General features: G+C 47.3%; 1 protein-coding gene and 1 long non-coding RNA gene across 3 annotated transcripts in view; one reads left to right on the top strand and one right to left on the bottom strand.

Moving 5' to 3' along the window:
• LOC126950702 (uncharacterized) overlaps window positions 1-1470 on the bottom strand; it is a 30697-nt gene extending 29227 nt beyond the window's left edge. The window contains exon 1 of the long non-coding RNA XR_007724262.1: window positions 1148-1470. This is a non-coding gene — a long non-coding RNA (uncharacterized LOC126950702). The remainder of the gene's footprint in view (window positions 1-1147) is intronic.
• The window catches only part of GET1 (guided entry of tail-anchored proteins factor 1), a 655129-nt gene that overhangs the window by 143439 nt on the left and 483807 nt on the right, over window positions 1-27883 (top strand). The gene's annotated exons all lie outside the window — the stretch shown is intronic.

Raw genomic sequence — 27883 nt, 5'->3', positions numbered from 1 at the left:
TCTGCTCCTCTCTAGGCATCTTCTTTTTTCTCCTCTTGTACCAACTGACTCCATTCGTGTCTCCAGGAGAAAGAATGTGACCATACTTGCTAATTACCACGGTCCATGCTTAGGGCTCTTACCCCATGGCCCCTTGTAGGTCATCAGTCAACCCACAAAGTGGCTACCTTTGGTTTGGGTAGGACCATTAATCAAGGGGAACCCAGTAGGCTTGCGTTTCACCATAATCATAGCCAACCCCTCTTTGAGACCATTCCCCGCAGGACCCCTGGGATCATGTCAAGCTCAATACATTGCCCCAGGTACCCAGAATGCCAGTCACTGTGTCTTTGTCCCCACTTAGAACACATTACCCCTGATCTTTTCTTACCAGCATTCTAACCCTCTAACCTTCATTGTGGGGAGGTATTGACAGCTTAATTCAAAACAATCTCACCACAAAACAACCTGCTGTTTTCCAGAAACTCCCCAGCTCCCAGACTAAGGCATTCAGGACAATCCAAACTCCCATTTCCACAAAATCCAGAGTGGATTTTCATAAGCATCAGGAACACTGAAAGGGCCTGTAGGCTCCACAGGGCACCTACATTTCCTGGGGCTTCCCTCAGAAAGAAGGTGGAGGGTAAATGTAGTGGCCATGTATAAGGAAAGGAAAACGAAGGTTTCCAAACCTGCATGAAGCCTAGAAAGTGCCACTGCGTGTAGCCACACCCACAAATATTTTTCTTTGGTAAAATTACAGGCAGAGGACCCTGCCAATTCAGAAAACAATCTGTTGGCTGACACTGCCTTGCATTCCACTCTGTGCACTCCGCACTGCACAGAGAAAGCAATTTGGAATTAATAGTATTCCTTGATACTTGTCTTCAACAAATACTTGCTGAATGCCTACTATGCACCAAACTCCACGGTCAGGAGCAGGTCCAATCCTGTTGGTGTTTTTTATTTCAGTCTCAGCTCTGTCAACTTGCTTGAAGCTGCAAGGAATTTAGTGCTCGGGGACAGGCCTCCACAAGTCCAATGAAGTTGGCTGCATTTCTGATTCACTTCTCTATCCAAGAATAAAAATAGGGGCTGATCCACTCAAACAATCCTGGGAGATTAAAAGATTTTGAAGCCAAAACAAAACCCGAGATAAGCTGCCTACCTGTGCATGAGGAGGCAAGTCAGTTCCAGGAGCCAGCAGCATCTGTCCGGGAAGGACTCCCCGCAGCCTGATGGGACTTGTCCCGGCGACCTCTTCCCTCCTGAGGTCCTGTTACCCGTGTGCGCGTCGGGGCAAAGCCCGCTGTGCCACCGGCCTCCTGCTCACATGGTGCTGTCCTGTCCTTTTTTGCTTGGTAATTTCCAGTTAAAGCTCAGCTGTTTGTGTTTTTTGTTTGTTTGTTTGTTTTGTTTTTTTGTCTACTCCACTCATCACAAATACCTTTAATAAGCAAATTTCCCTCCTCCATTTGCTGAATTTTATGTCTTCTCTGTTCCTTGATGAGAATTGAATGGGATCATTCCACAACTTTGACAGCGATTTATTGTCCTCTCAAGGACTCACAGAGCACAGCCCAGAAAGGGCTAACAGTGCCGGCGTTGTAGCAGGACCTCCTCTGCTGGAGACAGCACAGTGCGTGAAACCCCCTAGGACCACCAGCCTGCAGAGGGTGGTCAGTGTGTGTGCAGTGAAAGAGCAGGGATTCCAATGTTGAGCTGAGGTGAATGTACAGAGGGAAAAGCTCTCCAGAAGGTGCAGGTAGAAACAGGAGTAAGAGTCCCTCTAAGCAGTCTTTCCTTCTGTGCCTTCCACCACCTAAACATCTGGAAGCAGACACCTGGACCACCTGCACCTTGGCAGAGGGAAGGAGCTTGGCCAAGAGAATAAAAAAGGACCAGGCGGCCAGGCGCGGTGGCTCACGCCTGTAATCCCAGCACTTTGGGAGGCCGAGGTGGGCAGGTCACTAGGTCAGGAGATTGAGATCATCCTGGCTAACACGGTGAAACCCCATCTCTACTAAAAATGCAAAAACTTAGCTGGGCGTGGCAGTGGGCACCTGTAGTCCCAGCTACTCGGGAGGCTGAGGCAGGAGAATGGCGAGAACCCAGGAGGCGGAGCTTGTAGTGAGCCGAGATCGTGCCACTGCACTCCAGCCTGGACAAGTGAGCAAAAAAAAAAAAAAAAAGGACCAGGCACACTTCACTGTAAGCCGCGTCCCCAGGCTTCTTGTTTTCCCTACCTGGGGAGGCAATGACAATAATAGACTTCAGAAGTTAATTGACTTAATGAGTGGAACTCCTTCAATCCATTGAAGGCCTCAGTAGATCAACAACAACAGAAAAAGTAGAGGGAGAGAAAATTCTTTCTCTCTGCCTAATTGCTTGAGCTGGGTTATTGGGTTCTCCTGCGCTCAAACTGTCTTACACCTTTGGTTCTCGGTTTCAGTCCTGTGGACTTGGACTAGAACTCACACCATCAGTTCTGGTTCTCAGGCCTTCAGAATCAAACTGGAACTGCACCAGCAGCCTTCCTGGGTCTCCAGCTTGCAGACAGCAGATTGCGGAACTTCTCAGCCTCCATAATCACATGAATCAATTCCTTATAATAAACCTCTCTCGATTGATCGATCGATCGATCGATCGATAGATAGATAGATCCCTTTACAGCTGGGGAGGGTCTTCCTAGAGGAGGGTGCACGAACATAAAGGGCAGCCCTAGTGCTGGATCCTGGCCCTTGCAGGTGATACAGCTCTGATGAGCAGAGGAAGACCAGGGTTCTTCGTCTCCAGTCAAATTAGATAAAATGACCTGGACATACATGGAGTGGTTTTAAGGAGCAGAGAGTTTAATAGGCAAGAAAGATGGGAGAAGAAAGAAGGAAGAGGCTCCCATGTACAGACACAGAGGAATGGGGAGCTCCGAAGCCAAGAGAGGAGACCCCATGTGCCACGGAAAAATGGCTGCTTATATGAATAGGCTGGAGGAGGTGATGTCTGATTTGCACAGGGCTCAGGGGATTGGTTTGACCAGGCATGTCACTCACGTAGCCTGCAGAAAAAAACTGGCCCTGTCATCCCAGCCTTTTAATATGCAAATGCAGGGCACCATGATGTTCTCCACACGTGGGGGTATGTGGGGGCGGCCATGGTCATAAGCACACACATACCCCACCTCCCAGAGAAAGCACAGCTATCCTGTTTGGCTTTACCGCCTTCTCAAGCAGCCACACGGGAGAGTGGGAAGACAACTCACAAACCTCTTGTGTTTGTTTCAGGTTTTGAAGAGTCAGCTATAAGCTATATTGGTTTGCTTTGAAAAGACGCTGGATTTAGAACCAGCTATAGTCCTTTGGCAACCTCTCTGCCCCTTATTATCCACATGGCCTTTGGCAACCTCCCTGAGCCTCAGTTTTCTTGTCCTCCCCCACTATGGGGATGTCAGCGGCATCTCCACGCGATAACATACTGGAAAATGCTGCAAGTCCACAGTACTGGGTAGAGAGAAATTTATTGTTATTATTGTTGTTCTCTTTCATCCCAAATGGACAGCTTGATCTTTCCCTTAGGGAAATGCTTTCAAATAAAAAGTGATTATGTTTTGGAGACTTAGCAAAATGGATTTGGGTAACTTCCATCAGGAGGGAGGAAGACAGCCAGTGGCCTTTTGCTATGAGACCACAGGTTTGAAGGAAGGCGCCGCAGAAGGCCCCTGCCCCGCACACAGCTCTGGTTATCCACAAAGCACCCAACAAATGCTCACTAGTGGCCTATAACACTAAGAGCTTCTGTGCTGGCCCTCCCTAGGCGTCTGCCATTCTCTTTGTTTTTTGGCGGGGGTGGGGGATGGAGTCTCGCTCTGTCGCCCAGGCTGGAGTGCAGTGGCGTGATCTCGGCTCACTGCAAGCTCCGCCTCCCGGGCTCCTGCCGTTCTCCTGCCTCAGCCTCCTGAGTAGCTGGGACTACAGGTGCCTGCCACGACACCCGGCTAATTTTTTGTATTTTTAGTAGAGACGGGGTTTCACCATGTTAGCCAGGATGGTCTCGATCTCCTGACCTAGTGACCCGCCCACCTCGGCCTCCCAAAGTGCTGGGATTACAGGCATGAGCCACCGCACCTGGCCACCTCTGCCATTCTGCTATCTATGTGCCTCATCACACAAAACCCCACCGTAGCCCTGAGCAGTCCCGGGTACACAAATGCCCCACTTACTTGGGAAGACGCATCTTAGCAGAGTAAGGCCTTTTCTACTTCCCCACAGCCAGGAAGACAAAGGATGAGGCCCTGGAGCCCCCGTGCCTAACATGGTGCTGTGCTGCCAGTCATGAAGGCATCAGTGCATGCACGCCCTCACTGCATGGGCGGGGACCCTGAGCCTCCAAGAGCAGAAATGATTTGCCCAGGCCACCCTGGCAGTCAGCGACCTGAGACCAGTTCCTACTCCTAAATCAAGGTCCCTTGGCTACTCGGACCTTCTCAAGAAGAAATTCTTGTTCAAATGGACTTTTCCCAAGTGCAGCCTGCTGTGTGCTCCAGGGCAGCCCTCTGACGGTGATCAATTAACTCCCGGTTCTTCGTGTCAGGTGATTTACCCGACAGTCAGCTAATCTCACCTTTCCTAGACTCTCCCTTTCTTGGCCCACGTGCTGCCCAAGTGACACACTCCGTGCTGTAAATGAGGATGTCACGGTGTGTTCTCAGGTTTTACTGGAAGTACAGCCCTTAACCAACAGTCTAGTAAACAGCCAGCCCAGGCGGTGCACACGTCAGCAGCCCTGCTCCAGGGCTCCCACGTCAGCAAAGGCGGGGCCCAGGCCTGGAAGCCAAAGCCCTTTCCAGCAGCCCTCCTGTCACTGGGCCAGCCCCGCCTGCCTGCTGGCTTCTGGAGCTCCCACACTCAAAACTGGGATCTGGGAGTTGTTCTCCCAGGTGACCACATTCCCTTCAGGGGTTGTGCAGAAAAACTGAACCAGAATATGCATAAAGATGCAGAAAATTGAGACTCTAAACTGAAATGGCATGAATGGTGGCTGGAACGTTTATTTGGTGCCTCAGTAACACAGGTCTCCTGTCTACTCCTGTCTACACTGGTCCCATGTAAGGTCTCCTTGCCAACTCATGACAAAGAAGAATGGTTTGGTTGTAAAATCACAGTTCAGCAACAGTCCACAGGAGGACTAAATAATTTATTGAGAGAAAGAAGTGAAAACTCTTCATTAGAAATGTGAGGATGGGTGCTCAAATTCGTTTTTTAAAATGTCGGCGAGAACAAAAATGATGACACTTAAGCACTGAGGCTACTACAGTGTTTTGATAAAGGGTGAAAGGCGCCTTCTCCCTTTTATCAAAAAGTTCCCCATCGTTGGCCCTGCAGAGGATCATGCTGATGGGAAACGGGCTGTTAAGTAGGACCTGAAAGTGAATGTCGTCGTAAGTTCCAAATCAAACTACCACCAACAAATAACAAGTAATCACAACAACGACTATTTATTTAGCCTTGTTGAGACTCAGAAACCAATACCCCAACATAGAGGGTTTTAACATGCCGAATTCAGGAAGCCTTAAGGTCTCTCTGACCTTCCCCCAAACTCCCCGTCTTTCCCAAAGAAGCTGAAGTTTCTTTATCTGTCTAAGATCCAGACCTTCCAAGGAGAGCAATTATTCTTTCTTCTCCTTCCCACTTATCTTATCTATGGCAGAAAAGAAGACCAAGATGTGACCTGACATTACAAGGTTATTTCTGTTCTCCCATCCAGTCATTCTCCCTAACAATCATTTATTGCCCCTCAATAGAATTCCTCTTCTTCCCATTCCCGTAACCTGTTTTACCAGAATCCTAGGCCCCATACATTCTGTAACCCCAAAATGGTACATAAGTTTCTGTAACTCATTGGGAAGTTGGGGCTTCATTTTGAAGGCTCCTGCATGAACACATTAAATAAGTTTTATGCCTTTTCTCCCATTAATCAATCTGCCTTACGCCCCTCAGCAAAACTTCAGAGGTCAAGAGCCTGTGGCCCCCACAGCCTTAACCCACTAAAATGTAAGCACTCAGAAGGCAAGGACTGTCATGTTCCCAAAGGGATCTCTAGCCCAAGACAGGCCTTGGCACATGGCAGCTCAATGCATATTTTGAACAGACGAGTGCGTGTCGTCGTTCTGCCAGAAACTGTATTTCACACTATGTGTCATTATTAAGTCTTTTACGCCCCACGAAACAGATGTGATTCCCATTTTATAGATGCAGAAAGGGAGGCTTGGGGAGGCTAGGAAACTTGTCCAGGGGTTCTCAGCTGTACAGTGGGAGCGCTTGGCTAGGCAGCATGGCCAGTCTGCTTCCAGAGCTTACGCAACTAACCATGACATCACCCTCACCTCCCTACGTGCTACCATCTTCAGCCTAGGTCTCCGGACAGGTCCATGGGTCCCTAAGTCCTCTCTTTGATTGGGAAGGGAATCCCAGCACCCCTGGAATTGCATGCACAATGGCGTGTGTCTGTGCTTATGGAGGCTGTGCTGGAGACAGGGCCCGTGGTCTTCAGATTTTCAGAGAAACCTGGGATCAAAAAGAGTTTCAGAATCACTGTCCTGGTTTCAGCACTGAAAATCCCACGTCCTGGGATGACTGCTGTTGGTAGCAGGCAGCATAGTCCCCAAAGGAGGAGAAGATTGAGTTTACATTCCTGGTGGTTCTCCTATCTCAGCAGGAGGAAAAAGGCTATGGGAAGTGGGAACAGGGTACAAAGCTCAGAAACAGACTTGGAGAAGGCTGAAGAGGAAGTCCTGGGACAGAATGAGGTGATTGTGACAGCAGCGCTTCAACGTTCCGGCCGGAGGTTCCAACGCCAGATCCCTGCAGAAGGCACCTGTCTTCCCACTTTCCCTTTAGTTGACGCCACCGTTTCTGGGACAAGTTGAGGAAGGAGCACCAAGCAGTAGAAGTTTCTGAGGAGTGAAAGGGTGGCCAGAAAGACCCCCTCACCCAAAATTCTGTGCTGATGTTTAGGTGAGTACCTAGGTCATGCGGGGTGATGACATCTGACATTGTGCTGGCATCATCCACAGTTCATGAGCGATTCTCCCTCCCTCAGCCACTGGGTGGTCCCTGGGGTGGGGGTCCCCAGGAACCCCCAAGAACAGGCCCCGCTGCAGACCAGCAGTTCTGGACAGGTCAGATGCTGAGGGCCACAGTGAGTAGCTTGCAGGAACATCCTGGAAGTGTCCCAAAGCCAACAGAGTGTCCCAAAGCCAACACAGTGTCCCAAAGCCGACAGTCAGGAACATGAACTGTGTGTTGGACGCCCATGGGAGCTGCATTCTGAGCGAGATATCTGGAGTGTGCTCCAGGGCCAAGTTCTCCCGTGACAGATGAGGGGATGGGGCTCTGATATCACCCAGGCTGCTGCTACAATCACGGTGAGGCCTGTGTCTGGCAACTGGAATTGACCAGCATTTACAGCTAGCTCCAGCCTGCTAAACCAAGAAAACGAGGCAGGGCGGGCCTGACACATTTCCTTCAGGGGCTCAACAATGGCTAGAACCTCCCAGGAGAGCCTGGGCTTCCTTGAGCCATGTACCGTGGCAGCCCTGTGGCCGGCACAGGTGTGAGTCAGTCTTCTGAGATTACAAGGGGGTTGCTGGATGCTTCCTCCTCCGCCTGTCTTTTGTTTCCTAAATTCAGGGTGCTTTTGTCCGTCAAGCCCTTTGGAATGTGTGGCTCCAGCTTCCCCGGCTGCTTTTCACCCTAAGGACCAGGCATCCGCAGACTTCCAGAGACGACAGCATATAATTCCTGTAGGTGTCAGTCCTTTGAGACGCAGTTCTCCCAGAGCAAGCCCTGCTTCCTATAAGCAGCCACACTTGTCGCTCAGGCCCCGCTGGGTCCTGTCTTCTGTTGACATCAAGCAAGGCAGGGAGGAGCATGGACAATGGTGTCAGAGACACTCCCTTTTGAGCATTTGCCTCTACAGAACCTGGCCAGGGCCATGGGATGCCCTGTTTGGCCACCTGAGGCCTGAATCCATCGGGATCTGTAAGAAGCGACCACTGACATTGAGAATGGCACCAGCCACCTCCAGAAGGGGCAGGTCATCTGACTCACTGGCCGCACACTTCACCTGCGGAAGAAAGCCCAACGCTTACCTAGGTGAAGAAAGAGGCATCTGTGCTAAATTAGGTGACCGAAGACCAAAGACCTTTTGACTTAAGACCAAAAAGCAGCCACAGGGCTCCCTTCCCTCCTGTCAAAATTGTTAAGGTGCAAAAGACACCCCCACCCACCAGCCTCTTCAATTCCAGGCAGAACCCAGCCCTGTGCCTGGCTGTCATCAAGGGCAGCAGGCTGGTGTTTTGGCAACAAACCAGCTTTCAAAGTGACATCAAATTGCTGTGAATCACCGATCTGATTCAAATGAGGGCTTAGGTGGATTTAGAGATAGCTGATTGCCTCAGATTAGTGCACAATTGCCTCAGAAAGTCATTTACCTCTGGGAGTTTCAGGTACTAAACACTTAGAGTTTGCATTTAAACCCTAAACTGGGACAGGGGCAGCCATTCTTTTGCTGGCAGGACCCAGTGAAGGCTGACCCCTCGTACCTACGACTATTCTGTGATTGGTCCCTCCTCATGTCCCTGCCCCATCCCATCTAAGCCCGGTTCATTTTATTTCAAAGATGAAAACGACTCTCGAAGTTGTGATTTGGTCTCCCCGGTCACGCCCCTCATGAGCGGAGCCCCGTGTCCCCCGTATCTGTCTGTGTTCTTCACCAGGAGGGTTTTCCATTTTCTGTGACTTTTGTTGCTGCGAAGTTCTTCCTGGTCCCGGGTCCCAACTGACCACCTTCCAGCCCCAGTCATCCTGCAGGTCCTCATGGTGGAAGTCCACTCCCCTTCTCATGCCATGTTCCTTCACAGATGTGAACAGCTCTCTCTGTCCTGTCTTTTAGAGACCCAGACCCTGACCCCTCCTACTACCAAACCATGGTTCTGGAACTCTTCATGTCTCATCCATCCTCCCTCTAGCTTTTCCTACTGGGGGCCTCCTTCTCAGAATGTAGCAGCTACATACACCAGGGCTGGATTCAATAATGTCACCTCCCTTGTTTCAGCCAGTAGACCTCTATTGATTTAGTCTAAAGTCACATTGGCCTTTTGGCAGCCTGTCCCTATGGTGACTCATAATGAGGTTCATTTGGAGTCAACCAAAACTCTTATAAAGGACACTGCCTGGACACATCCACCCCTGCCCCCAAGCAGGTAGCTGTTTTGTTGAGCTTCGGAGCAAAATGTCCGACTTTTACATTTGTCCCTGTTACATTTCTCTGTTTTAATCTGCCCCATCATTCCTATAGTTTTCTGTCATCTGGGAACCTGTTGCAAATGCCTTCTGTTGATTGATCCACATTATTGTTTACAGAGCAATTTTGTTATGGAATCACCTAACCATGTCAGCCTACAGCTTGCTTCCCTCTGCCTTGTTCAGAAAGGTCACAGAAGGCTGCTTGTTCACAGCTTTGCTGAAACATCTTAAAGTGTTGGGCCAGGAGAAGTGTTAGAGACCATCTGCTTCAAGCCCTTCATATTTCAGATGAAGAAACTGAGGCCAGGTGAGGTAAAGGGGCTGCTAAAAGATTATACAGTGATCTTGTCTGCAGTAGAGCCAAAGATCAGGACTCAGAGATTCCCATACCCAAGGACCCTTCGGTTATTTGCCCAGCAAGGAAACCACTGGTACACTGCATCCAGTCTGCTGGAAGATTCCAAAACAGAGGACAACAGAGCCCCTGCCCTTGGGAAGAAAGGCTAAGTGGGCCCTGAAAAGCAAGTAATCAACTGACGACTAGAGAAACAATGTGGTCCAGACATACAATGAAATACGGTCCAGCCATGAAAAGGAATGCAGCACTGACGCATGCTACAACGTGGGTGAACCTTGAAAAATTATGGTCAGTGAAATAAGCCAGTGTCAGAAGACCACATATTGCATGATTCCATTTAGAGGATTTGCCACAATAGGCAGATCCCTCCAAACACAGAAAGCACCTTCGTGGGTGCCAGGGTCTGGGGGGTAGAGGGACATGGGGAGTGACTGCTAATGGGTACAAGATTTCTTTTTGGAGTGACAAATGTTCTGGAATTAGACCATGATGATGGTTGCCCAACAATGTAACGCACTCAAAACCACTGAATTGTACACCTTAAAATGGTTAAAATGGTGAATTTTATGGCATGTGAATTATACCTTCATTTTTAACAACAACATCAGTCTGTCTTCCAGCTCACTCGTGGACAGTGGAGAAGAAGGGAAACGAAGGAGGTCAAGAACAAACCCTTTCCTCTGCTCCCAGCTGAAGAGCTTTGCATACGGCGGGGAGGGCCTGGAGGGGCCACTCTCTGGGCAGCTGGGGGTTGCTTTTCCACCTACAGGGCCTGCCTGCCATGTCCTTCCTAGCGCATTCTGAGTGTCCCCTGGGCTGCGGTCCTGGGACCTCCCCCACTCTTCCGCCCTTCACCTGGAGCCGCGATGGGAACTGGGCCTCCCTGGGCTACTGCTCTGCCTTGGAAGGAAATGGGGGACACTTGCTTGGCTCTTCAGCACCCGCCCCGTGTTTCCGTGTTTGTGTGAAGGACAAAGGTCTTAGCGATCTCCTGCCAGGCTCAGATCCACTCCTCTACACGGCACGCCTTGCTCTGGCCAAGGCTCCATTCGGAGGAATTCGGGTGCGGCACAGCGTCAGGGTCCAGCGATAAGCAGTCACCTGGGGGGACCCCAGCTGGCCTCAGAGCGCGGGCAGGAAGAGGAGCCAGAAACTGGACAGCGATGGGGAGGGGGTTCCGATAAAGTATGCAGAAATCACCGTGGAGAAGAGAAGCGACTGGGGCTGTTTCAGAAAAAAAAAAAAATTAAATCCTCTGCCAGTTGGAAGCGCATTGCTTTCATGTCGGCCTGACTGATTCCCGCGTGGGCGTGCGGCTCTGGCTCTGGCGGCCTGCCAGGGAGCGTGGGTGGCGTTCCCAGAACAAAAGTTCAGGCTGCGCAAGAGTCACCTGCGGGAGAGCCCTGTCCCCGCCCACCAGGGACCGCTCCGCCCACCGCCCAGGGCAGTGAGCACAGCAGCCAGGTAGCCCTGCTGCCAGGGAGGGCAAACATGCACCGCGCACAACACACAGCACATACACACAACATACAACAGACAACACACACAACACATACAACACACAACACATACAACACAAACACAACACATACACACAACACACACACAACAGACAACACACAACACATACGACACACACAACACATACACACAACACACAACAGACAACACACACAACACATACAACACACACAACACATACACACAACACACAACACATACAACACACACAACACATACACACAACATACAACAGACAACACACAACACATACAACACAAACACATACACACAACACATACACACAACAGACAATACACAACACATCCAACACAAACACACAACAGACAACAAAAACACACAACACATACAACACATACAACACAAACACACAACACATACACACAACAGACAACACAAACACATACAACACAAACACAACACATACACACAACAGACAACACACAACACATACAACACACACAACACATACACACAACACACAACAGACAACACAAACACATACAACACAAACACACAACACATACACACAACAGACAACACACAACACATACAACACACACAACAGACAACACAAACAACATACAATACATACAACACACACAACTGACCACACACAATATACAACACACACTACAAACAGCACACAATATACTACACACAATACACAACACATATAACACAAAACACAACACACACAACACACTACAGACAACACAACATACAATATATAACACAACACACACTACAGACAATACAACAAACCATGCACACCACAAAACATACAACACACAAACCATACACAACATACACCACATACAACAACATACGCCACACACAACACACACAACACAGGAACCATACAACACACACAACATACAACACAAAAAACACATACCACACACCCCTCTCTCTCTCTCTCCTCATGCGTTCTCGCCCATGGAGAATGTAAGTGAGAAGAGCTGTTTGCATCGTGGAGCCAATGAGGCATCCATAAAGAAGAAGGACCGCGGGAGCCCACTCTCTACCAGAAGGGCCAGAGCTCAGGGAGCGCCACTGTTAGCAAGATGGGAGCCAGCTTTCACAGAGCACTGTGTGTCTTCAAAGAACTTCACCAGCATTGACTCATTAAGCCGCCCACACCTCTGAGGCAGCTGGGGCGGCAGCTTGGTTCTCCCTGTCAGAGAGGAGAGGTCAACGCTCACCTCAGGGCACAGGGCAAATTCAAGGAGGGGCGAGGGCCACTGTGTCCCAGATGACCCAGCCAAAGAACCTGCTTCTGTCTCAGGGAAGATGTCAAGTGAGGTCGGAAGTCAAGGACCAGCTCTCCAGATGCTGAAGGGTTAAGGAAGGAGGAAGAGAGGGTGGGTGGCTGGTGGCATCATGTTACCTTCTGCCTGTCACCCAGAGAGCCAAGCTGAACAGGCAGCAGGCGTGCTTGTGAGGAAGGGTGGGTCCAGCCTTCCTGGGGCAGCAGCCCCTCCACCCTCTTTTTCCTGTGCTGACAGAGAAGGGAGAAGGGGTCTCAGAGAGGCCCTTGGACCGAGTTCCTTCATTCCTCCCTTCTAGGAGTGATGCGTTTTTACAATATCAACAGTCCTCACTCCCAGGCAAGATCTCTGTAATGCATCACACGGATGAATCCTTCTGTATCTCAAAGTTCACACGCAGTATGAACTCACCAGCCAACAGGGAGCTTGTTTTTATGCTAATGGAATGGCAAAGGGAAAGTTCTTCCCAAATGAATGAGCTTTGATGTCCTGTATTTCTATATGTGTATGTGTGTGTGTACACATATGTATACACATGCATATACATATTTATATATTATATATTTTTTATATATATCTATTTCCTCCCAAAAAAATGGCTGGTCCGGAGCTGAATCTCTTTCCTCCTCAAACCCCTATTTGGAAGCAGGCATTCCTCCCATGGTGAAAGGGCTCACATACAGCACAGCTTGGTTTCTGAAAGCTTGGCCTTTAGAACTAGAAAGATTTGCTTCACTCATTGTCTGAATGTGGAGAAGAACCTGACTCTTAGAGGCAGCTTTCTCTGACCCCATCGCTGCCTGGGATCCCAACACCTAGGAAGAGGTTTAAAAGAGGAACTGTCCAACCCAAAGCCAAGGGCAACACAGACCAGCCTGACTTCTTCACTCATAGCTTGAGCAAGCTGCTCGTCTCGGTGATTATTTGGACACATGCTACGAGCACAGAGACATACCCTCACCTTTTGTTTTCAGGGATTAAAGAGAAGATTTTAAAAATCTGAAGCCAAAAAGACACAGAGCAACAGAAGCAGCTATAAGAAACACATCCTCTGAAGGGAACAACTTCAGAAGAGAGAACGAGCAGGACCCTCAACTTTGTCCTGAGCCCTTCATTGGAAAGCTTATCCATCTTCATTTTTCCTAAAACTGGGATTTGTAACTAAAACCATTTCCTAAATGCTGCTATGGACATTGTAGTACCAGGCACAAACTCAGGGTAGACATGTCGTTTTCAAGGACAGTTGAAGTGGGCGCATTGTATTTAGGTCAAGTGACTTAAATGCTAGGTTGGACGACTTAGGTGAACTCTTTATTGGCACAAGGTAAATGCACATTTTGCACAGCCAAGTCAATCTTGCATTCTTGTTAAAAGGTGTGAATTGGTATTTTTAATCAGTGGCAGCCGACTGTAGTATCAAGAGCCCAGGAGTTCAAATCTGCTTCTGTCATCTATCCACCAAAGGACCTCAGGCTGATTAACCCCTTCTAGACTCCTGTCCCCATCTCTAAACAAACAATAGTAATGGCAGCTCCCTGGTAGGTTTGCTGTAAAGATTAAATGAGATGCTGCTGCCAAACACTGAGCCACAGTAGGCATTCTCTTTGCCCTTGGATTTGTTTTTCCACAATACAATTCTATGTACCTTAGAAAAATCAAATGATGATCTGGTTACTTATTGAGCTAATTGAAGGCATGCCTATAAGGTTATTGAAATTTATGGGGTTTTTTGTTTGTTTTGTTTTATTGGTCTTTTAGTTAGAAATAAGGATTGATAAAAGAAAAAGGGGGAAGAGAGGGATGGAAGGAGAAAGGGAGAAGGATGGGAGGAAGGTAGGAAGAAAGGAAGGGAGGAAGAGAGGAAGGAAGGGAGGAAGAGAGGAAGGATGGGAGGGAGGGAGAAAGGATGGGAGGGAGGGAGAAAGGATGGGAGGGAGGGGAAGGAAGGAAAGAAAGAGGGAAGGAAGGAGGGAAGGAAGGAAGGAGGGAGGGAGGGAGGGAAGGAAGGAAGGAAAGGAAGGAAGGAAGAAAGGAAGGAGGGAGGGAAGGAAGGAGAGAAGGAAGGAGGGAGGGAGGAAGGATGGGAGGGAGGGAAGAAGGATGGGAGGAAGGGGAAGGAAGGAAGGAGGGAGGGAGGGAGGGAGGGAGGGAGGGAGGGAGGGAGGGAAGGGGAAGGAAGGAAGGAAGGAAGGAAGGAAGGAAGGAAGGAAGGAAGGAAGGAAGGAAGGAAGGAAATAACTGAGCCTATTTTAACCAAACACAAAGAACTTAGAATGGAGCTACCCTTATCTCTTCCCCATCTGTAGATGAAAATCTGAAAGAAACAAATGTCCTCCCATGTTTTTTGGCTTCTTTATCAGAGGTGCTTGCAAGCGTCTGCCTAGGCAGGCTGTGGCCCGTTGCACCTATTTGTGAAGACCTTCCTTTTCTTGAAACAATACACTGAATAAATACCCCTGGAGTTAGAAATCTGGCAAAGCACCTGAAAAGGGGTGGGCAGGGGGTGCAAAAACTATAATAAAAAAGGCATTACACACAGTAAGAGCTTGCTCAGTCAACATTTGTTGAATGAATGAATTCTAGCTTCTGATTATAGCTTTGAGCTTTAATGTCTCTTGGCTGCAGAATTGGTCCCCCATTTCCACTTTCTGTGTTCATGCTGCCCTTGCATAGACTAGAACCGCCATTTCACGTCACCTGTCTTACAAGATTTAGAGTGCATTCTCAGACCACCTGCATCACAGTCATCTGCTAAAAAGGCATATTCCAGGCCTTTCCAAATTGCCAAAGACCAGATTCTGAAGATCCACAGTCCAGTATGTGACTGGTCCTAAACTGGTTCCTCTAGGTGAGGGGAGAGAGGGAAAGTGTCTGGCTTCTACAGAGGAGAGCAGGGAGAGTTGACCCGGAGCCCCAGCCAGCCTGCACCACGGGGGTGAGGGGGAGAAAGGGGCATTAATATTATTCTTTTTTTCTTTTTTCTTTCTTTCTTTTTTTTTTGAGATGGAGTTTCACTCTTGTTGCCCAGGAGTGCAATTGTGAGATCTCAGCTCACCGCAACCTCCACCTCCTGGGTTCAAGTGATTCTTCCGCCTCAGCCTCCTGAGTAGCTGGGATTACAGGCATGCAGCACCATGCCCAGCTAATTTTGTATTTTTAGTAGAGACAGGGTTTCTCCATGTTAGTCAGGCTGGTCTGGAACTCCTGACCTCAGGTAATCCACCTATCTCGGCCTCCCAAAGTGCTGAGATTACAGGCGTGAGCCACTGCGCCTGGCCTAACATTATTCTCTTTCAACCTGAGGGTCTAAGAAACACTTTAAGAAGCTTCAAATAAAGGCTTGTTATTTAAACTTATAAAACAGCCGCCTAAGAGATCAAAATAGCAATAGCCTAAGCAGTATATTAGCAGGAGGGAGGAGGGAACAAATCTTCATTTCTCATGGCAGAAATCTACCGATAATGCCAAAAATGGGTATTTTTGAAGCGGTATACATACATTACTTAGCAACCTGGGGTGGATTGCCATCAGAACTAAAAGCAGAAATAGTTACAAGATTTAATTTAAAATGTGATTTCTGTGAAGCTAACCTGGGGTGGGGTGACCAGGGCAGAGAACTCTTGTTTTCCACAATAAAATATTTCTATACGGGTTGATTTTTTTTTCCTAGCCGTGTCTAAATCACAAAAGAAAGTTAGACTTTGAATTTGAAAAGCATTTGGGCTGGTTGAGTCAGTCTCTGGGGTTGGGGGTGGGGGGTGGCCCATAAAGGTTACTCCAAAAGCTCCCAAATGAGTCTCTGAGCTGCTGCTGAACGTGGCACCAGACAACTTTGTGAAGTGAATGAACCAATGAGTAAATAATGGAAGAAGAATCAGAGGCGTCAACGCTGGCTGTTTGATATGCACATGAAGGTGCCAGTCTTGCCCAGGGACCCAAATCCAACCCAAACTGAGAGGCAAAACTGACTGTGGCTTCACCTCAAGGCTCCTCTTCCTCTCCTGCACCCTTTTATTTTTTTAACCTATTCTAATTCACAATTAGAAAATAATACAAGTATTGAAAGTTACATCATACGGCCGGGCGCGGTGGCTCAAGCCTGTAATCCCAGCACTTTGGGAGGCCGAGACGGGCGGATCACGAGGTCAGGAGATCGAGACCATCCTGGCTAACACACTGAAACCCCGTCTCTACTAAAAAATACAAAAAAAAAACTAGCGGGGCGAGGTGGCGGGCGCCTGTAGTCCCAGCTACTCGGGAGGCTGAGGCAGGAGAATGGCGTAAACCCGGGAGGCAGAGCTTGCAGTGAGCCGAGATCACGCCACTGCACTCCAGCCTGGGCGACAGAGCGAGACTCCGTCTCAAAAAAAAAAAAAAAAAAAAAAAAAAGAAAGTTACATCATACATAAACCATTTCCCTAAATGTCCTTGGCTGGCACCATCACCCAGTAGCTCCCCAGGGTGGCTGGTGATCACAGAGGACTCCATTCAGACCACTCAGCGGGGTATACCAAGGACAGTCCTCTCAACCTGCAGAACTTTCTGGTTAAAAAAAAAAAAAAAAAAAAAAATACTGCTTTTAAGACTTAAATCAAGGTCTTCAACAGAAAAGCCAGAGACAAACAAAAACAAACAAACTGATTCAGGTTTTCAACCAAGCTCAAAGAACCTTTGTCAAAGTAAATCAAAGCACTCCGGCAGCCAGCTTATTAGGTTTAATCATCAACTGTGCTTATCAGATCCCTCATTTGTAAGTCCCCTGAAGAAAAAAAGTGCAAAATGATTCCTTTTGTGCTTTGGAGATTGATATCAAAGCAGGCCTTGAGGTCAACTACAGAGGTGCTTTAAGTGGAAATTATAAGCAGGAAACAAAATGCACTCATTCAGTTTCTTCGAGTTGAGCAGAGACCTCCTGGATGCCATGCGTCAGCTTCACCTGCTAGAAACACACACTCACCTCACTGTCCAAGACCCTGGAAAGGGGAACCCCTTGAATTGATTGGGTTTTGCTTCCCTTGGGCAATTCTTCACTATGGTTTAGAGATTTGGGGTCTTCCAGTGGCATTCTACTCAATCAAGGTGACCAGCCATCTGTTGAACTGTCATTTCCAACCCGATATACCCAAGTGCTATGGTTCCAATTTCAATATTCCCTCCTAGGGATAGCAAATGAGAAGATCTATGGGTGAATAATGACAAGAATATGGTAAATGGTTGGCATTATTACCCACGAACCTGCATTAAGTCAGGTTGGTTTGCTGGCACCCTGAAGTCAGCCATGGCACAGTAGCTGATTCAAAATCCAAACACGCAGCAGCCAAAGAGGAAAGCAAAGGGCAAATTAAGCCACCACTGAAGGTGCTCAGAAAGGCCAGAGGAAGATTCCATCCCACACCCAGCTCGACTTCTTCCCACCTTTCTTCTTCGTCCTTCTTTCTGCATCTCACATTTCAGTTCTCATACTCTTTTCTCCAGACAAATTCTGCCACATTCTCCTGGGACACCCTCTTGCTTTCTCTCTCCCTCTTGATGCAGCAGTAGTTCTCAAACCTTCCCATGGAAAATCCCACCAGTTTCTTCCTTCCTAGGACCCTCTCTCCTTTCCCTGTACCAAAAATCAAGACCAAGCTGGGATTACAGAATGGGGAGACCCTGAGAGTGGAGTAGGAGAGAGAGACTTGGGTTATTGGTGCACAAAATATGTGGTCCCTGGAACACTATTAATATTGTGTTGATGGCCTACAATGTGTTGGCCGCCATATTAAATTGCTGAATTTAACAGGTGTCTAAACTGGGCTTTTCTAAGTGTGTTCGGAGGACACTGTTCCAGGGAGATGCTTCTTACTAAGAGCATTTGATTGTTAAATACCTTTGGAAAATGTGTCATCTCTTATTCATCCCCTGAAGACTCCCAATACACATTAAATTTTTGGTAATGCATGCAATAGATATACTTATTTGTCATTGGTTAGCCCAGTATTTCCGTTTTTTTGTGTGTGTTTGTGTGTGTGTGTGTGTGTGTGTGTGTGTGTGTTCATTTTTTGAGACAGGGTCTTACTCTAGCACCCAGGCTGGTGTGCAGTGGCACAATCTCAGCTCACTGCAACCTCTGCTTCCTGGGCTCCAGTGATCCTCCTTCCTCAGCCTCCCAAGTAACTGGGGCTAGAGGCACACGCCACCACACCTAGCTAATTTTTGTATTATTTGTAGTAATGGGGTCTCACTATGTTGCCCAGGCTCCTAACTTATTTGATCACTGAACCCACTTGATCATGGAAAAAGCAGCAGCTAATGTCAGCATCACTCTTGGCCCATGTAGATCTTCAAGGTGGAAGTCACCAAAGTACAAATGTTCTGTGTGTGTAGGCTCTGGAGCCCCGGGTGGGCGTTCACCTGATTTACTGGAGTGTTTGTGGTAGTGTAGCCAGGGGCTTGATGATTCTTGACCAGGAGGTTTTGTTCCCCAGAAACAGGGGGTGCAAAAAATGAGCTAGGGAGACAATTCAGGCATGGACAGTTGAGTAAACACAGAACGTTTAAAAAGAGAAGTCAGCAGAATCACCTTGGTGCTCCTGTGTGGGATTCCTTTCCAAAATACAGTCATTGCTTTTAAAAATCTCAAAGATCCTTTGGTTTTCTTTCTCATGCTCCCATTCCCCAGAACCCCCACCCCTTCCTTAGCATCATGGTTTCTTAAATGGAATGATCTTCTCATGGTCCACAGACCTAGGAGAGGAATGCAGACCCCTCCAGCCCAGAGCCAGCCCCAGATGTCTGACACCAGGGCTGCTATTTTGAAGGGTGCTTCGAGATCTGCAGCTCCAGGCGTTTTGTTATTTTGCTATTTGCTTTTGGAACTTCTTAAAACAAACCTCAAAGATGAGAAAACTCCTGTTTGAAATGAATTCCTTTCAGAATCCAAGAAATGACTCACAGAGGCTGTTTTGGCATTTATGTTCCCTGTTAAGATGATTAGGCTCATAAATTCTATTTTTGAAATGCAATCTTTGTACCCCGAATATTTTTCCAGAACAGCAACAAAAAAAACCTGAGGTGGAGGAGTAGGGGAGGAATGATACTCCTATTTACATGTTTGCTGTGATTTAAATACATGCTGTTGCCCACTGACTTTTGTATTTTATCATCTATTCTTCCCCACACGATTAAAGAGGTTGGGCAATTTTCGTCAGTGAAGTTGCTTAAAATGCTCTTATTCTAAAGAAGAAACTGACTTTTTAAAATATTACTAGCTCATATATGAACAAGACTTGAGCTTGTTCATATACGAGCTAGTAAGATAAAAAGTTCTGTTTTTACCCAAATGTCCAATGACTGATGAATGAATAACAAAAACATGGAATAGTATTCAGCCTTAAAAAGGAATAAAATTCTGATACTTGTTCCCAGCAGGAATATACCTTGAGGACTCTGGGAAGACACTTTTAGAAATACGAGTGGCCCGGGGCTTCTTCCCCGCCCTGGTTTTGATCTTACCAACACTGCTGCTCCTGAAACAGCCTAGTTACTCATTCTTCCAAATGAATGTTTGGCTGGACCCAAGCCCTACTTTAATCACAAAACTGGTACCGTTCCAACTGAGTTAGGTGGTTTTCTTAGGGCCACGCAAGACTGTCTTGGCAGGGGGCAGGTGCAGCCTCCCTTCTTGGGAAAAAAGTCTCAACTGTAGAAATGTGGTGGCCCCTGAGATTTGTTTTAAGTTATTGTAGCTGTTACCTAAGTTTTACGCACCGGCGCCTTTGTTCTTGTGTAATAAACTGTCAACTGCAGCATGTTCAAAGTAGCTCGACCCTCTATTTGGTCATAAAATTAATCCTAATCTAAAAACCACTCTTTCATTTTTAATTGCATGGCAAGCCCAAGTTTTTAAGGAGCGTTTTGTTGTTCGGTACTTTTGATAACACCCTTGAAGCAGTACTGGTCATGAGAAACGACTTCATGTATGCCTCTTCAAGAACAATGAACTGCACTAAACTCTTTTTTTTTTTTAATGTAAGTTCAGGGGTACATGTGCAGGTTTGTTATATAGGTAAACTTGCGTTACAAATGTTTATTGTACAGATTGTTTCATCACCCAGGTATTAAGCCTAGTACCCATTAGTTATTTTTTCTGATCCTCTCCTTCCTCCCACCCTCCACCCTCAAGTAGGCCCCAGTGTATGTTGTTCCCCTCTATGTGTCTAAGCGTTCTCATCAGTTAGCTCCCAGTTATAAGTGAGAACAATTTGGTTTTCTGTTCCTGTATTAGTTTGCTAAGGATAATGGCCTCCAGCTTCATCTACGTTCCTACAAATAATGTGATCTCATTCTTTTTTATGGCTGCATAGTATTCCATGGTGTATGTGTATCACATGTTTTATCCAGTCAATTACTGATGGGCATTTAGGTTGATTCCGTATCTCTGCTATGGTGAATAGTGCTGCAATGAACATATGTGTGCATGTCTTTATGACAGAATGATTTCTATTTCTTTGGGTATATGCCTGTATTGAGATTGCTGAGTTGAATGGCTGTTCTGTTTTTAGCTCTTCAAGGAATCACCACGCTGCTTTCCGCAGTGGCTGGCCCAATTTACACTCCCACCAAAAGTGTAGAAGCATTCCTTTCTCTCCATAACCTCACCAGCATCTGTTATTTTTTGACTTTTTAGTAATAGCCATTCTGACTGATGTGCGATGGTATCTCATTGTGGTTTTGATGTGCATTTCTCTAATAATTGGTGATGTGTAGCTTTTTTTTCATATGCTTGTTGGCCATGTGTATGTATTCTTTTGAAAAGGAATTGCCTAAACTCAAACCTCAAAAGAAGTATTCTGCTGTTTGAGTTTCAAATGAAAAATAAAGCACCAAGAATAAAGATCTTCAAGAACGTCATTTTTTAGAGTCTCTGGCATGACTAAACAGGTAATGAATGCCCATCTCATGTGTATCTTCATGCTCTCCCTAAGGCACAGGCCATGTTTCTGAATTACATGTTAAGAGATATACACAGTCGAGGGAGTGACCAGCCATTACATTGCAAAAATAATCCCTGTGAAGTAATTATCATCTGTTTACCTTGACTTGCCCAGAACAACTTGGTCATCAAACATCTCTCTTTATGATGCACCCACATGGATTTTGGTAAAGCAGAGATTGTGGAGGAACGAATGTATCAAATATAGACAAAACTGTCAGATAAGCTTTACAAATAAGTTTGTCACATTTTTTCACGTGTAGGCAATTCTCCCTGTCTTCACTGGGGCGGATCTGGAGTGATGTTAACTTACCCCATTGAGCTTCGTCCTCTCAGCTTTGGGCTTCTGGGCCACTCTGAGTTGATGGGGCACAAGAGGTGGGGAAGATGGATAAGAACACAGTTCCCATCAGTTTCCAGGATGCCTCATTAGGAAGCTCTCTTTTTGGCCAGACCTGGGGGAGACGCCATATAACACAATGCACACCAGAGGCAAGGCAGTGAAGTTTAGCAGGGCTGAGCCACCCCCACTTGAGACACAAGGCTGGGCACCATATTACACCAGTGATGACACCTCTAATGGGGTGGAAAGGTCACTTAGGCATGGCTATCTTCAACTCCACTATTCACCTTCCCCACCTCCACTCCTTTTCTGCCCTCTCTCTATAGTCTGGGCAGAAAGAAGGAAGAGATTTCTTCCGGAGGTCCTAAGATAAGCCACAGAAGAGCTTCTCTCCACAAAGCCCCCATTTGTGGTCATGGAAGGCAGGCGAAGGTTGGTGCCCTTGGGTGGGCGTCTCTTGCTTGCTCTGGAATGGAGGGCGGGGGCTGGTGTTAGCACTTCCCTCACCTTTGGAAACTCCCTTGGCTGTAAAGAGCAAGATGAGAGGACACAAGCAGGGACGGCGCCAGTGAAGCTGCCAGCTGGGGCCTCCATATCCCCTCCTGCAGATCCACTGCTGATGGTGTCACCCAACCCCTTGCCTGCAGCCGAGGCCCACTGCCCTCTCAGACAACGCTCCACCAATCCCAAGAAAGGGGCGATGAGTCCCAAGAATTGTCTGCCTTTTAATGGGAGCCAGTCCTGCCCAAAGGGTTGTGGGAGAAACAATGGGCTGAAAGGGGCCCCTCTGATCTTTGGACTCACATCCTTCAGGGGGACTACAGGCTGCATCATTCATTCCTTCATTCATTCAATAACAGTTCATTGAGTTTCTGCTCTGTGTTCTCAAGGTTGGGAATTGGCAGCAAACAAGACTCTGCTCTCATGGTGCTGAGGACCTTGAGACCTACAGTCCTCAGGCAAGAAACCCAGCTTTCCCATCACAGCACATGGTGCTATAAAGAACACCAGGTGGGTTATGGGCTGCAGAGCAACTGAACCCCCCTGAACCCCCACTTCGGGGAGTGCCAAGCTAAGGCCTCAGTGAGGAAAAGGAGCCAGGTAAGTGAAAATACAGGGGGAAAGCTTTGTGTGGGGAACACATGCAAAGGCCCTGGGGTAGGTGGTCAGGAGCATTCAAGGAGCAGCTGGTGTTTTGCAGCTGCAGGGGAAGGAAGGAGGGATGCTCCGTGTGAACACAGGGCATCACAGGGAAGCAAGAAGATGGTCCCAACTGTCTTCTGAGGACACTCTCTGGTCTCATCTGCAGCCCCAAGCGTGGGCTTCTAAACCACTCAGGGAACCGATGGAAAAACTTATCTGATTCAAAACCCAGTGAAGAAGCCAGGGGTGTTGGCATGTGCCTGTAATGCCAGCTACTTAGGAGGCTAAGATGGAAGGATGGCTCAAGGCCAGGAGTTCAAGGCCAGCCTGGGCAAAGTAGAGTCCCTCTCTGTCACAAAAGAGTAAAATTAAATAAATAAAATCTACCATGCACCACTGCCCTCCTTGCACACCACTGAAGAGGCTCCTGCCTTCTTTGGCAGTCCCTCCATTCACATCCAGCATCATAAGACATCAGGCACACATCTCAGCCTGCTGTATTCCCAGCAGGGGAGGCAGAGCCAGGACACCAGCCCATTCTTCCTAACTAATCTATTTCCTCTGCTGTTTAATTAGACCAGTTCTTCTCAACAGCGGGCTGCTGTTTCCCCCAGGGGACACTGGCAATTTCTGGAGGCATTTTTGGTTGGCACGAATGGGGCAGGGGTGCTGCTGGCATCTGGCAGGTAGGGGCAGGGGTGCTGCTAACATCCTGCAGCACCGGTGACAGCCCCCCACACCAGAAAACCATCCCGTCCAAAATGCCAATCCATAGATCAGAAGGAAGATGAGCCTGGGGAGAAAACTAGAGAGGATTTTGCCCCAGAAAAAAATGACCCACAATAAAGCTGGCTCAGCTCTTTTCAAAATTAAATACCTTCCCTCTTTGTCACACACTGGAAAACAAGCAAGTTTCTATTTCAGGCTGTGGGGTGGGTTAGCGTCGGCTTGGCCGGCTGTCTGGCAGAGGCTCCGATTCATCATGGACAGCTAAGTGTGGTTTGCTGTGTGTCAGGAGAAGGTCCAGGATGGGCTGGGGCAGGGAGTGTGGGGAGCAGACCACCCTCATCTCTGGGGCTGCTGGAGCTTCCGGAGGCTGGAGCACACCCAGCCTGCTCCTCCTTGTGGGAAGTGATTAAATGTGAAGCTTAAAGCTGTAAGGACTTCCTGGCATTGTGGGTTTTTACTTCTGAACTTGTTCCCCCCTCTTTTTACCTGCCCTCTGAAGCTTCCAGGAAAAATAGGCTTTTCGATAAACAGAGAGAGCCCAGCCAGAGAAGCTTTGACACTTTAAGATTCTAAGTCACTAGTTCACGGTTAATTCAAGTACTTTGCAGATTGGGAGAGTGAAGAGAAGTGACAAAGACCCCTCTTCCTCCCACTTCAGTTAGGGGGTAGGATGGGGAGAAAGAGAGAGAGAGGCGGGGGACATTTATGGGATGATGGAAAGTCCAAAAGGAAATAAAAAAATTTCCCACATCAAAAATGGCAGAGTCCAAAGAATAAGAGAAAAGTCTGATGAGGCCCGAGTATCATCAGCTGTTATAGAAGAATGATTTTGATTTAATTGTAGCAGCTACACTTGTATACATTTGAGGTGGAGAAAAAACTGGACCTCCCAACACAGTCATGTTTTTATGTGAACAGAAAAGATTCTACTGCAGCAGGCCATGGGCCAGCCCAGATGGCTGTCTGCAGCCAACACCTGCTGTGTGTACTTAGGTCTTCACTGGCGGCCTCACCTTCCCTGCACCCCACATCCTTAATGGGGGTGATGCTGTTTCCAAAGGGCATAAAACTGGTTCTTAAGGGGTCAACAAATCTTAGATGTTGTAATGGTTTGTGGCCCTTTAACTCTTCATCCTCTACAGCACATTCTTACTCTTTAGTATTGAATTTCCTTTGTTGTGAGGAAATTAAATTAAGTTTAAATTGATTAGTCTTTCTTACTGGGGGGTGATAAGGATGGAAAAGTTGTACAATACAGTCCCAGTCCCCTCTGGCACCAGCAGCCCTGTCCACTGAGGAGAGTCTGAAGCTCACTCACACTTGGGCCTAAGTGTTTGACTGGGATGTCTGATGGGTGGAACCTTTCCCGCCAGCGGCTAGCCATGCTGCACAGAGGTGTGAGCATGTAGGGAGGAACCAATGCGGTGGGCCAGGGGCACCATCTTCATTGCTCCTCAAAGATGGTGGCTCTTTTCTCTGTTCCTGTGACATATGGCTTCTGCTAGTCACAAGTCTGTGGCCACATGGCTCCCACGTCTGGCTTCCTCTTGCACCCTGCTGCTCTGCCCTTGCCAATTCTTGGTTAGTCTTTTCCTCATGCTTCCCAAGAGGGTGACAGGGTGGATTGATCAGTCATTTTCTAGTTTCCAATATCCTTTGTGTTAGTTTCCTTGCAGCTGCTGTAATAAATTACCATAGACTTAGTGGCTTTAAAAACACAAAATTTGGGGGCCATAAAGGAGGAAAAAACGTCTACTCTCACCCTCCTAGCTTCTCCCGCTATTGCCCTGTAAATGAAACTAATTGCTAATGGTTTGAATGTCTCTTTCCAAAACTCATGTTGAAACTTAATTGCCAATGTAATGTAATATAATGTATCAGGAGGTGGGGCCTTGAAGAGGTGATTAATAGATTAATGTCATTATTGTGGGAGTGGGTTAGTTATTGCAGAAGTGGGATCCTGATGAAAAGAATGAGTTCAGCCTGATTTCCTCTGCCTGTCTCACATGCTCACTTCTGCCTTCTGTCATGGGCCCACTCTGGCCAGATGCAAGTGCCAAGCACTTGGACTTCCCAGCCTCCAGAACTGTGAGCTAAATCAATCTCTCTTTTTTGAAATAAATTATCTTGTCTGTGGCATTCTGTTATAGCAGCAGAAAATGGACTAAGGCACTGATGAAGGACAGATTAACAAGAGAAAAGCAGACAGAAGTTTACTAATGTGTGCATCTTAACTGTGCATGAGAGCACTCAGGGGTGAGTAACTCAGAGGGGTGGATAGAACTTGGGTGTACATAGAATTTTAACAAAAGAACAATAAATTTTGTAGAGAAGTGACAAGACAAGAAAAAAGGACTTTGAGTTTCAAGGGGAGGACACATTGTGGGAAGACAAATATATGGAAAAACTAATGGTAGATAAGGGCTATTTAATAAGGTTTGTTGATTCCCCTAGTGCCATCACAGGCTGATAAGGGTCTAGAGTTGTCTCTGGTGATTAACATCTTCCCTTCCTGGTAGAGAAAGGAGGGGGATACCTTTACAGATTTAGGTTCTGCTTTTAGACAAACGGGGAAGGCAGGGAGCTTTTCTTATATCTACTTCTTAATTGCCTTCAGCTTAAAATAATCTTGTTGCCAACATGGCTTATATTGGAGAGGCATATTATTCTGCTATGCTTCAGGGCCCACTCAGATAATCTAGTACAATTTCCCATCACAAGAGACCTTATTGAATCACATCAGCTGTGTAGAGTAACATATTCACAGGGATTTGGACACAGGCTTTTTTGGGGGGAAGAGAGGGGGCATTGTTCAGGCTACCTGATGCCTTAAGACAGAGTTCTTCTGCCAGGACACTTTGCTGACTGACAGCCTGCCTGGAGAGCATGACTTGTCAGTGGTGGATAGAGCAGTTAAATCACAGAATGCAACTCAACTTGGCAACCTGTGGATCAGGAGGCACCCCAAGAAACTGGGTTGTTGTAGATGCTCTCCTGGGCCATGCCTGCAAGGCCTGCCCTGATATTTTCCCAAGACTATTTATATTTTTGAAGATAGCTTTGGATTAAACAGTTAAAAGTCAAAATGGCAAGGCGGGTATTGGGGATAGAACCTTTGCCTTGAGACAGCAGTAACCCACTCTATTAAAGGAAACAGACAAGCAATGTTCAAGCAGCCAGAAACTCAGAAAACTCCAGATGCAGCAATATCCCCCAGACTGACCCCACTCCTCCTTCTGAAGTTGAGCAAGATATTGCTTGGGGGAAGTGAGGTCACCCGCTTCACCATCACTTTAGCCAAAGTGCAGCAGAGTGCAATATACAAAGTGTTTGTGGAGGTTTGGATTCGTTCATTTTCTTTCTCCAAGAGCAGATTTTTCCCCCTAAAAGCATGCTTTTAAAGGAATGGCCCCCAGCTAGTCACAAGGAACTCGAATGCTAACAAACACATCATTAAACATATATGACTTCCTTTCAGTATATTCCATCCAGATGCAGGAGACAGTTACCACATTTATTTTCAGACCACTCTCATTATTGCTCCCACCCATCTCTAATTAAATTGCCTTCAAGCAAAAAAAAAAAAAAAAAAAAAAAAGTCATTAAGATCTAACTTCTGCTTCTCCTTTTTCTTTATTCCATTCTGTGAAGTTAAATAGGCAATAGTTGGTTCAAACAACCTAAGATATTTCCTAATTTTCTGTATTTTGCAAGTCCTGAGAAGCTGCCATTACCTCTCAAGGGTTTGAGAGTCCAGCCAGTTTCTCCAGAGTGAAGTCCCCCTCCTCGGAGGAACAAATGCTTTCTGAGAAACTCGCCACTGGGCAGATCCCGCTGCCCACCCACCTGCCGCTGCAGAGCAGAGCCTGCTCAAAGAGCCGCCATCATTCCTGGCACTGCTACATAAATGCTGAGTGTGGTGGCTTGAATTGTGTCCCCTGAAAAGATACGTTACAGTCCCAATCCCTGGTACCTGGGAATGTGACTTTATTTGGAAAGAGGGTCTTTGTAGATATAAGAAGATGGGGTCATGCCAGAGTAGGGTGTGCCTTAAATCCAAAGGCTGTGTCCTCCTAAGGGGGAAATGTGGACACAAGCACAGAGGTAAGATGATGGAAAGACACACAGGGAGGATGTCATGGGGATGGGAGGCATTTACTGCAAGCCCCGGAACCCCAAGGATCCTTGGCAACCACCAGAAACCAGGAAGAGGCAAGAAGGGTTCTTCCCCGAGTCCCCAAGAAGGAATCAGCTGATGCAGAC

The sequence above is a fragment of the Macaca thibetana genome, chromosome 3, assembly GCF_024542745.1.
Source record: "Macaca thibetana thibetana isolate TM-01 chromosome 3, ASM2454274v1, whole genome shotgun sequence".
NCBI classification, from domain to species: Eukaryota; Metazoa; Chordata; class Mammalia; order Primates; family Cercopithecidae; genus Macaca; species Macaca thibetana.
The sequence above is the reverse complement of the archived record's forward strand: the minus strand, read 5'-3'. Positions and strand labels throughout refer to the sequence as shown.